The following is a 12993-nucleotide window of genomic DNA, read 5'->3' as shown; positions in this document are numbered from 1 at the left end:
ATTCTCCCTCCTCCCTGTACATACATCCACTCATGTTGCATTGCGCTGTATTGCACTTTAGGACTACGAGACATGTGGTAACATTTACAGACTGTGGCGTGTTACATATGTCTCCAGTATGAATCACAGGGGATAAGTGCAGCGCAGTGGCTGTGGTAGAAAAGTGTGAGAGAGGCAAAGTTTCTCCCACAGTGAGTCTCTTTCTGTGACTGTGTGTCTCTCTTCTTAGGGGATTTCCTGAATTAGGCGATAACTAAGTTAGTGAGGCGTGAACGTATCTTTGCTGCACACTAAGAAAAGAGAGTTCCTCAAGGGTTCTTTGGCAAGCTCTTCTATGGTCCTTTGCAGTTCAGAAAATGGTTATTTTCTATGTTATTAAAAGGGAGGTGGCTCATTCAAATCTATCTAATCTGCTGTGTTATGTGATTACAGGTTAAATATGACTATGGCTAGTGATGGTGTCTTGTGAAAGACACATATGGCCTCGTGTCAATTGAGAACAGTTGTAACCCACAGCTGTTACAGAGCTAGCACACCCAATACAACTTGTCAATAAAAAATATATAATATAGCTAACCAGAATTTAAAAAAAAAATGCCTGAAATTATTATTTAAAAGGTTCTACAAAGTACCATCGAGATTAAGGAAGGTTCTTTATAGAACCATTCTCAAGGGTTAACCATATTATAAAAATAGTAAACCCATCCGGCACCAATACAAAAACCAACACAACACTGAATAACAAACCATCTCTGACAAAGACATGAGGGGAAACAGAGGGTTAAATACACAACAGGTAATGAATTGGATTGAAACCAGGTGTGTTGGAAGACAAGACAAAACCAATGGAAAATGGATCAATGGCGGCTAGAAGACCGTTGACGGCGACCGCAGAGCACCGCCCGAACAGGGAGAGGCTTCGATTTCGGCAGAAGTCGTGACAGGCATGCTGTAGCACAACTGGTTAAATACACTGGAATGTCACTCCAACTTCCGGTTGCACAAAAACAGCTGTGCGTACACCACGCCCCAAAATATTGTAATGACTCACCTCCCCTACATTTGAATTATCACAAAAATAGGACATTTTTTATTTGAATTATCACAAAAAGAGGACAGAACACCTTTCTGAACTGCAAAAAAAAACACGTTTTTTGAGTCATTATGGTTTCACATAGAACCCTCACCCTTCCAAAAGAATCCTTGAGGAACCCTTTTTCTTAGTTTGTAAATAAGACCTGAACATTTTTTAAATCTAGGTCTGTTTTTTTCTATTTTTTTCTATAGCACTATAGGGGTTATAAACAAGGTCACAACAAACAATTTGCTATATTTTTCATGCAATACTTCTAATGCCTTATTTAACTTAGTAGAGCTTGCATCCTAGTAGAGCTTGCATCCTTAGAGCTTGCATGAGCTGGAAAATATTGGTGTCGCTAAGAAAGACAATCTTAAGAGTTGTAAATAGCTGTCAATTTGAAACTATTCAACCCATTCAAATTAGACCCCTTCGCCTCCAAAAATCACATATTTTTCTCCTACTTTTATTTGGGGGGGAAATTAAATATCTTAAGCGCTCAAACACACTTTCCCTGAAATTATAAAATGTTCTATTATATTTCATTTATTTAGAAAACACGAGGAATTTTTGTTCAAAGTTCCACAAATTGCTAATGGAGTTGGATGAATATTGCTACATGATAAAAAGCAGCGATTGCATCCCTGCTTTCACGTGAGGTAGAACCATATGCCAGATACCTTCTGGTAGAACACTGGTACACCACTGGTAGTACCAGCCCACAAAACAACACCTTCTTATCATTTTCTTCCTAAAAATGTTGTTGTGGTGGAGGAGAAATAACAAACAAAGTATACAAATTGTGCAACCAATATCTTTGGCAGTGGAGCAAGGTTCTAGTGCAAAAACGCCCTACTCGCCACTTCCTACTCATCAGGGATTGAAAGGTTGCGAGGCCGAATATGCAAGATGAGCATCTTGAGCACAACATATGAGTGAAGAGGAAGTTTGTGAAAGTGTTTTGGAAAATAAGAGGCCTTCACATCAGGGCGAAGAAGGATCCTGGTCAAAGAGACACCATGCAGCCGACTGGTTCCCCTGGTTCCTTCGGCAGGCACTATCAACACCCACCGCCTTCTGCTCACACTGACTGCGAAAGATAATCAGCTTAGATTACTACGTCAATCACATTTTAGATATAATATGCATCTTTCGTTCTTTCTCTCGCTCTTTTTTCTCTCTCTTCCATAGCCAAACTGTCCCGGCCACAGTAGTGATGAGCACACATGAATATATAGAAATATCTGGGGTCGGTGGACTAGAGGCTAGGGACAAGGGACTGAGATGGGGTTGGAGAAGAGTCTAGGAGGGGTGAGGGGGGTGAGGCAGGGGAAAGAGTCTTGCTTTTAATCAGAGAGATAATGAGTGCCATACGCCACCCCCAATGACTTTGTTTTCCACACACTTCAGCCGACAAGAGTCTTTGTGTTGGCCCTTGGGATAGCTGTCCGTAGTCCCCCACGCACCACTACCCCACCACTTGTTCTTAAATACACTTACATCTGTGTATATGAAATGGGGTTCTGAGAGCGAGAGCCTGCCTGCCTGCCTGCCTGCCCGCCTGATACTTCAACCAGACCAACAATATAGCTGGAATGTTTCCAGCAAAAGTTTGTTTAGGTCCCGAATAGTCTTTCTGATTCCCATGTAAAATTGCCTTTGAGTGACTAAAATGTCACCCATAATATTTTTGGGATAGAAATGCAATTGAAATTTTTTTTTTCTCTCATGGCTAGCTACCAGGAAGTTTCAAAAGACAGGCTGAGTGGTCGGGAGCTTATATTCTTTAGCTCGCCTTGAAACAGCTCTTTGAAACGCCTATGTCAAGATACTTGGATGCAGTGAGCAGTGTTGCAGTAAAATCATCTCAAGCAAATTTGGTGTTGAACAAAGCAACTCAAACAACATTGAAAATGCATCAATAATGTACATTTGTCATAGATGGTTTAGCAGACACTGTCACGAAAACGATGTACACGCTTCAATCGGGAAAGAGTTGCTGTGGTTCTGGATGGCCAGTTAGCTACTAACAATGACAAGAAACTGACATGTGTGTAAGTGACTTGTTTCATCTTTGCTCTTGATACCATTGTTTTGAGGTGTTCTGACTGATTTTATGTCAATGACAATATGGCAAAATAAATTGTGCTAGCTAGCTAACCAACAACTGTAACGATGTATCTGAGAAGTGCTCATTGTGCAAATGTATTTATGCTTTCAAATATATTTAACAAGTTGTCAACAATCTTAGCCAACTCCATCTGTTTTGCTCCATAGTTGCACAGAAGTTGGTTGTGTTGCTAAACAACCAACCCGTCTCTACATTCCCTACATTCTCTACATTCAACAAGTCAACCTATCCCTTTAATAATCCCGCCTCCTGAATCCAAGCGTTTGACATGGGGGAGGGGACCAGTAACTTTATAATCAAACGTATTTATCGATGTAGAAGCATATTTCATACTTCGGTTATTATACTGTCATCTGGTTTCATGCAAATATCATCCAATTTCATGAAAAACAGGATTTTGACTGTTCATGACCTATAAGTCCTAGATTCAATAATCAGGTGAAGTGTTAACCGGCAATAGCCAACACCTTAGCTGATGTTTTGGCAGTGTCAGGGGTGGCACTTCTTTGGATCTGTCAAATCAGCTGCCCTTTTTTATTTTATTTTATTTTTATTTTACCTTTATTTAACCAGGCAAGTCAGTTAAGAACAAATTCTTATTTTCAATGACAGCCTAGGAACAGTGGGTTATAACTGCCTGTTCAGGGGCAGAATGACAGATTTGTACCTTGTCAGCTCGGGGATTCGAACTTGCAACCTTTCGGTTACTAGTCCAACGCTCTAACCACTAGGCTACACTGCCGCCACACCACCCACGTTAGAGGTTCAGACCGAGAAAGGGTAGGCTACATAGGAAAAAATTACACTGAAATGTTAAATCATTAAACGTTACATTTCTATCAGCCTAATCGAGGTGTAGATTACATCTCACATTTGAATGTTTGAACTGGTAAACAAGGCTGCAAGGGATTTCTCTTAATAGGGCAATGACAATGTCCTCTTTAGGTACACTGTAAAACCAGGTAAATTGTGGCTACTCAAACTTTTTGAGGAAACCAATTTCCCCCCCAAAAATTAAGTTAAGAAAACTTAAACAGCTGACATGAGTAGTACTACCTCCAGCTGAAGTGAGCAGTACTACCTTGATATGACCAACACAAGTGCAGTTTTTATGAGTAAGGTATACTTAAATTTAACGACCCCATGAAGCCAATCCTCCAATAATTTCCCAGTGTGCCTTGGCTCTGGGAAATTGTGGAGTTGTGGAGTTACCACCCATGATTGTATTTGTTAGTGACAGAGATGTGTTTTTTGAATTAGTTTATTTACAGAATTTTCTTCAGCAAATGAATTCCTAATCCCTTGGTGCAGTGATAAATTGTTGGCTTTAGTAGCCTATAATTAGTTGGAATACCAGGCTGGCAATTTACATCATTCTTCCCTTTTTTTACCTTTGAGTGTACTGTTTTTGTAAAGCTTGATCTATGGCATTATTTAGGATGTTAAAAACAGAAGCTTATACTCTACTAAATAAAACAAATGTTTGAACAACACTGCAGCAAGTGTGGTTTCACATTTTAAAAAAATCGAACTAGTGTTCCATTGTTCCCTACTGTACCTGCTAACTACCGGTCAGGTAATTGAAAAAGACAATTCTAACTATACTTACAAGTACGTGTCCAGTAGAGGTCAGTGTTTGAAAGCAGCTTGGAATCAAAGAAAGCACCGGAACCACGGCGAAGTCAGTGGGATCTCACATTTTGCAAACACAAGGTTTGAAAAAGCATGTGATCAAATGAAGCTTCAAATGAAGCTTGAAGCTTCGTACTTCTGATAAAGTGATACACACGTCGGCATACCGGTTCCAAGTTGCTGCACGCCTCATAGCTCCGGTAATAAACGTAACATCACTACAATACTTGGTGAAGTCCACAGGACCAGTCATGAGTGGTAACTCTACAAGTTCCTCGAAAGGATCTCTGGGCAATATTTGAATAAGGCTTTAGCTAAGAAGTGTGTTTATTTAACACCGTTCCGGTGTCTATATGGATCCGCAGACTCAACACGTTCGGTGTTGATTTAACACTCTCAGTGTTGATTTGTTTGTTTTTTAACACTAGAGGATTTGCTGTGTATGAATGTATTTCACTGACTGATGACAGTTGTTTCCTGGTTATTGGTACCGTTAATAAAGACGAGCAAAGACACAAAAAAAGACTGAATAAAATAAATGGTAATACTTTATTTGTGGCATAGAGTCATAACACATTATAACATGACCATACACATGTCGTAACACGTCATATCAGCTGACATAACTTATCATAACCTGTCATAATATTGTCATAACACAGTCATGACACATACATTTAGGCCTGTTGACATTGCATTATTTTCAATGGCTGGTTATGACAACTACATAAGTGTCAAAAACATCAAAACCCACAACACAAGGCAAACGATCAGATTACAACATACTTGTAAATAGTATGTTTATGTTTAACAAGATACAGCATGTAGAAAACATCTTGGCGCCTCGAAGATCATTTAAAATAAAATCAAACAAAATACAATCTGCATTAGCATTAGACTTGTGTAATTCATCTCGGTTGAGGTAACTTTATCGTGGCCCTTGCATAGCTTCCTGTTTCACTGGGGTATAGAAATGACGTAACACACATGTAAAGTGTGTGTGTTGCCTTTTCCATCACCCAGAGGAAAAGGCAAAGAACTCACAAAATGAAAAGAGACATGGTTGTTGACTTTCATAAATCAGGCAATGGGTACAAAAACAACTGGGAGAGAAAGCATACACCATTTATCACTTAAGGCAACAATCAAGAAGTTTAACATGTTTAAAAGTGTATCTTATCCCCACACACAGTGAGAAAGATGGTAAGGGATGCAAAGAAAAGTCCATTTGAAGAATTATAGAACTTGGTCACAGATCTACAATTAGACACCACCTCCATCCAAATAGGTTATTTGGAAGGGTTGCCGAGAAGAAAAAAAAGTGACTCTATTGAGATCAACCAACAAATGTAAATACCTGGAGTTTACTTAACACCATTGGCACTTGGATTGGAACCGGGTGCTATGGTCAGATGAAATGAAGATAGAGCTTTTGGGCCATGCACACAAGTGGTGGGTTTGGCCTCGTAAAATATGGTGGTGGATCCTTAATGTTATGAGGCTGTTATGCATCCACTGGTCCTGGGGCTCTTGTTAAGGTCAACGGCATCATGAACTCTACCAAGTGCCAGGACATTTTAGGAAAGCCCGGTTGCTTCTTCCATTTGGCTGAAACAAGACAATGGCCCTACGCACACATCGAAACTCACAAATATATGTTTAATTGACCACAAAACCAACGTTTTGCAAAGGCAACATCAGTCTCCGGACTTGTTGTTTGAATTGAAGAGGGCAGTCCATAAGCGCAGACCGAAGGATATCAAGGATCTGGAAAGATTTTGTTTGGAGGAATGGTCAAGATCCCTCACATCGTGTTCTCCAATCTCATAACACATTATATACTGAACAAAACATGTGACATGCAATAACTTTTACTGAGTTGAAGTTCACATGAGGAAATCAATCAATTGAAATGAAATCATTAGGCTCTAATCTATGGATTTCACATGACTGGAAATATAGATATGCGTCTGTGAGTCAAATTGCCACCGATAAAATGCAATTGGGTTCGTTGTCCGTAGCTCATACCTGCCTATGCCATAACACACCGCCACCATGGGTCACTCTGTTCACAACATGGGTGGACATTCCTGCAGTCAGCAGTGCACACTCCCTCAAAAGTTGAGACGTCTGTGGCGTTGTGTCCTGTGATAAAACGTCACATGTATTGTCCCCAGCACAAGGTGAACCTGTGTAATGATCATGCTGTTAAATCAGCTTCTTGATATGCCACACCTGTCAGGTGGATTATCTTGACAAAGGAGAAATGCTCACTAATAGGGATGTAAACAAATTTATGCACAACATTTGAGAGAAATAAGGTTGTTGTGCGTCTGAACAATTTCAGCGATTTTTTTTATTTCAGTTCATGAAACATGGAACCAACACTTTACATGTTGCATTTATAACTTTGTTTAGTGTAAAAAAAGGATAAGTGCTGTTGTCCTTGCAAGGGTAGAGTTGGTATTTGTGTTATTTATTTTATACAGTCTTTTTTCTCATCTTTATCAAGTGTGCTAATAATTTTGGAGGTTATTGTATTTGCCCTACACTGCTGCTGCTGTTGTGTGGGAAATATCCTACCTCTGCATTTGCCTTCTGGTGGTAACACACTTGGTAACACGCACTCATTACCAATTTAAAGTTAAAGCCATCAGCCAGACATCAAACAGTCCCATCCTGGAAATATTCACAAACCTGAGAAGGCACTAGAGTGGCAGAGTTTGATAATTGCCTGAGAATCTGTTGGTGGTAGTGGGTACACTGTGAATCTGTTTGTGGTATTGGGTACACGGTGACAGACATCAACAAGGCCCCATGTCTGAGGTCACTTCCAGGAATTAAGCAGGACATGCACAACACAGAAAGGTGTGTGTGTGTGTGTGTGTGTGTGTGTGTGTGTGTGTGTGTGTGTATATATATATATATAACTGGAATCTGACCAAGCATGCTTCTTTCCCACACCTCTCTGTCTCTGTTACATACATAAGGACCCGAGCTAGAGAGAGAGCGAGAGAGAGTGAAAGCGAGCGAGAGATCCAGACACTATAGTGGGGAGCTGCTGGGGGCTTGTGGTTTGTTTGGTTGAGTGGGGTGCAAACACAGTCATTACTAGGCAGAAAGGCCTCTTCTCCTCCGGGTTTTGGGCCTGGCCTAATTGCGTAATGATTTCTGTGCAGTGCATAATGAGAAGCCCACAGAGAGGGAGAGAGGGAGCAGGGCTGCCTTGGCCTACAATTGAGGTTAACGACCAGAGAGATGGTAGGGACTGATATCACTGACACATCTGAAGGAAACACACATTTCATAATATTATGCAAAGTGTGTTCTATGTGGTTTTAAGGGAAGGGGTTGGAAAGCAGTTGAGAGCAGAGGATGGGTTAGTCACACTCTAACTAATGCTAGGTTGTTTGGTTGACCCAGCTGCTGGGTTGCAGGCATTGGGGTCACTTATTTTGGTTGTTTTCTTTAAAAACGGCTGGGTTATTGATGATAAGTGCTGGGGTATTGACACTGGGTTATTGAGCATATGAGTTTCCTAAATCCTATGTTAACCCCAATGTTTGGATACAATACAGGGACATAATTTATTATCAACTGTAATAAAAATCTTAATATTATAATGTATAAAACACAAAACAAACACAAAACAAATCAACATTTCTATTTGCTGTGTGTAAACCTTTAATTGATGAAGAGACATGACACATACTCTCACAGGTGGCCAGTAAGATCTAGCTGAAAGCCACACCCCTAATAAGCCACACCTCCTGAAAATAATATAAGGATTACATTCAAAAAGACCCAGCTGCTAAATCAACCCAGGATGAGTGTAAAAAATACCCAACTGATGGGTAAATTCAACTATGTTTGGGTAATTGCAACAACCCGACTTGTTGGGTTATTCACACAACCCAGCTGGCCGGATCAAAACAACCCAGCGTGTGTTCTCTACAATATTTACCCAGCGCTGGGTTATCAAATAACCTAAACTGGGTTGTTTTTAACCCAGCATTTTTAGAGTGCAGTTACCATTTGTTGCAAAAAGCTATTCAGTAGATTTAGAAAGATTTGTCAGAAACCATTCACCTTTACGCTCTTCGCATATGACTTCAATTAAGTGCATCTACTTTGGCAATTAAGTACATCTACTTCCGTGTTTTCTAAGTGTGAATGATGATTTTTGTAATCCATTATCTCCAAATCTAGACTTCATCTTAAAACGATTGTAAAAACAGGTTAGGTCATTGACAACGGTCTTCACATTTCTTCCAACAGAAGGTAGTGCTTCCTTCAAAATATGTAGTTTGGGTAATTTAGGGAAGATATCCCACCCCTTCAAGCCCCCATGAAAGTGATTTTTTTGCCAACAACTCACTACTGAAAAAATACTAGCTGCAAACGAGACAGTATGATTCCAGGCCAAGAAGACCTCCAAGACCTGTGGAGTCCTCCTGGATTGTGTCCCCAATGGCACCATATTCCCTTTATAGTGCATTACTTTTACCAGGGTACATATGGCTCTATGTAAGGAATAGGGAGCCATTTGGGATACAACTATGGAGTCCTCCCAGCACAACATCAACCCTCCAACTTACTCTTCCTTATCATTCCATTTAGTGTAGTTTACAGGAGAAGAGTGTTTTAGTCAATTAGCCATTAAACGAATATATGAGTTTAGAAAGCAAATGACGTAGGAGACTGTACTATAGAGTCTATTTCATGTGTGTGCATGTATGTACTCTACGTTCTGTGTGTGTGTGTGTGTGTGTGTGTGTGTGTGTGTGTGTGTGTGTGTGTGTGTGTGTGTGTGTGTGTGTGTGTGTGTGTGTGTGTGTGTGTGTGTGTGTGTGTGTGTGTGTGTGTGTGTGTGTGTGTGTGTGTGTGTGTGCATGTGTGTGTTGTTTGTACGTGTTCATGCATGCATATGTGCGTGTGTGTGCATGTGTGTGTAAGGGGTCTCCCAATTTTAAGAGACCTTGAAGTCAGCTGTCAATTAAAAACAGATAAACAAATGACCTTTGATCAGTAGTCTCCACAGTGTGCTCTCAGCTATATTAGGAAGCTCAGATAGGGGTAAGAGAGAAGTTGCAATACCTTGTAATGACCCAGTGGCATGTTAGGTATAAAATCTCACAATTTCATGTTAACGTTGCTTATGATACCTAGCCAAAAATAATTAAGAAGAAAGGCAGCTTGCTTTAAATGCGAAAATCTAAAATAAATTCATCATGTTAAAGTATTACAGCAGCAAATCAGCATCATTAAGGTAGACATAACCTAGCCTCTAAGAGCGCATCCCAAATGGCACCCTTGCACTACTTTTGAACAGAGCGCTATGGGCACTATTAGGAAATAGGCTGCCAATTGGATCTCATCAAAAGTCTACACGAGCAGCATGTGAGCGCTATACGACTGGGGAAATAGCTGTGTTATGGTGTCAGAGCCCTAACTCAGGAGCATAGGGCACCCATAACAGCTGCCTTGGCTTAAGAACACATGACGGACGGTATGCACTAAAGCAATTGTTTTACTATCGTCTGCTTTGTTTTCATATTAAAATACCACATCATAGAAAGTAGTTCCCCTTATGCGAAAGCATAATTATAGCTGAGTTAAATGCTTTCCTTTTTAATAGGAAAAATGTTCAATAGGTTTTTAAACGTGCACAGAGCTAGAGCAGGGTTTGATTTAAAATGGTTAGGACTAGCGAGCTATAGTTGTGTTCCTTTTTTTCATGAAATAGTAGTTGTATTTCTGTGACGCTGTTCAAATCTTCATTAAGTTCCCTCCCACACACTGAGACATCTAAATGCACTAATGGCTTACCCCCTGCCGGAGAGAGAAAATACCAACGAGTGCCTCTTTCCTCCCCAGATATCAAAGGGCTCTGGTTAAAAGTAGTGCACTATGTAGGCCCTAGAATACGGTGTGTCCCGTCAGTACATAGCATGACATAACAGCACACAGCAGTGGTGGCCACAGTGGCGTAAGGCCTTCAGCAGCAGCAAACCTCTCATGTTTTCCTAAATGCCACTGGAATAAACACCCAGCAGAGATCCTGGCACTCGCTCAGGACTGGATTACTGCTCTTTCTCCAAGCCTCAGAGCATGCTGCATGTCACCCTACAGGCACTGTTTACACTACTACTGCTGCTTCGGGGGGGATTAAGACACCCAGCACCAAAGCAAACTCACACAAAGTTTCCATTGACCGTGTTCTGTACCTTCCAGTCGGTCGGCGATCAAATTCGATTTCACGCATCAGAGCTGGAGACGCTCGTTGGCAGGCGCTGCTGAAGACGCGGGGATGAGGGAGATTACTCTGGTAATACGGAGAGTCTCTGGCTGGGCCTGGAGTGGGCGCCGCTGCCATCCGCTGACCTAATTGATACCAAACGTCCGTCTTTGGCCAGTGCTTATATACACACACACACACACACACAGAGTCATTAAAACGTTTTCTTGGCCACTTCTGTTAACTTAAAGCGATTACTTCAGGATTTTGGCAATGAGGCCCTTTATCTACTTCACCAGAGTCAGATGAACTTGTGGATACTATTTGTATGTCTCTGTGTCCATTATGAAAGAAGTTAGAAGTAGTTTTGCGGGCCAATTCTAACTGGCGTTAGCACAATGACTGCATACCCAAAGACTTCCAGTCATTGCGCTAACGCTAGCAAGTAATTGACTAGCGCTATTTAGCAACTTCCTTCAAACAGCATGCATAGACATACAAATGGTATCCACGAAGTATCACTTTAAAAAGTGATCGCTAAGTTCCTTATTAATAAACACCAACAGAGTGGTGATGTCACCAGAGACAAATTCTTATTCTCGCCGTAACCCATATCAGAGTGCCCCGACACAGCTGCTTTAAATAGACACAATTAGAACCAAGACTCTCCCTCTCCCTGCCACGGAGTATCACAATGCTTTCATTAGTTTGTCATTTTGAATTTCCAGAGATGGCCGCCAAAAGATTACTGCTGACACATTCCTGTAAACTGTAAAAGATGCATTGAGCCCAGCAAGCTTTCCAGGCTTTACAAGCACTGCCAGTCCCTTCCTGGCAGACTCACTTCTTGGGCTTCTAGTGCCAGGAAAGAGATACGCACAGCAAATTGGCCAGTGTTCATTTTTCAGTGTAACATTTTTAACACTTAGTGGTGTAAACTAACGAAGAGTTGGTGTTAAAAAACAGAGTTATTGTTTTTACACTGTGGCGAGTAAAACAGTCCAATCAAAACCATACCATCATTATTATATTTTCAAGCCGGCTCTATTGCAGGTTCATTTTTCTGGATGGTTTTGAATACCTGTGTTTTTGTGTGTACATTGTTTGAGTAATCTTATGCTACACAAAGATAAATAACATACATTTATTTAGTTTAATTTATTGCACCCGTTAATAAAATGGCTGTTCCATTTTAAATGGTTTAAGTACATTTACATTTACATTTAAGTCATTTAGCAGACGCTCTTATCCAGAGCGACTTACAAATTGGTGCATTCACCTTATGACATCCAGTAGAATAGTCACTTTAAAATAGTGCATCTAAATCTTAAAGGGGGGGGGGGGTGAGAAGGATTACTTATCCTATCCTAGGTATTCCTTAAAGAGGTGGGGTTTCAGGTGTCTCCGGAAGGTGGTGATTGACTCCGCTGTCCTGGCGTCGTGAGGAGTTTGTTCCACCATTCCGAACAGTTTTGACTGGGCTGAGCGGGAACTGTACTTCCTCAGTGGTAGGGAGGCGAGCAGGCCAGAGGTGGATGAACGCAGTGCCCTTGTTTGGGTGTAGGGCCTGATCAGAGCCTGGAGGTACTGAGGTGCCGTTCTGGGTTTGTTCTGAAGTCTCCTAACCACGACAGTACAATTCCAACTATTGAATATCCTAACTCTGGCTGGAATCTAAATAGGAATTACACATCACTTTGCGTGCCATCATAATGTCACTTCCAGGCCTGATGTGGCCTGTAAACCAGGAATTATGGTAAAACTAGGCCATCAATGAAGCCCTTTATCTACTTCACCAGAGTGCCTTCGGAAACTATTCAGACCCCTTGACTTTTTTCATATTTTGTTACGTCACAGTTATATTCTAAAATGGATTCAATTAATGTTTTTTCTCATCAATCTACACAAAATACC

Source organism: Oncorhynchus keta, chromosome 29, assembly GCF_023373465.1.
Source record: "Oncorhynchus keta strain PuntledgeMale-10-30-2019 chromosome 29, Oket_V2, whole genome shotgun sequence".
Lineage (NCBI taxonomy): Eukaryota > Metazoa > Chordata > Actinopteri > Salmoniformes > Salmonidae > Oncorhynchus > Oncorhynchus keta.
The sequence above is the reverse complement of the archived record's forward strand: the minus strand, read 5'-3'. Positions refer to the sequence as shown.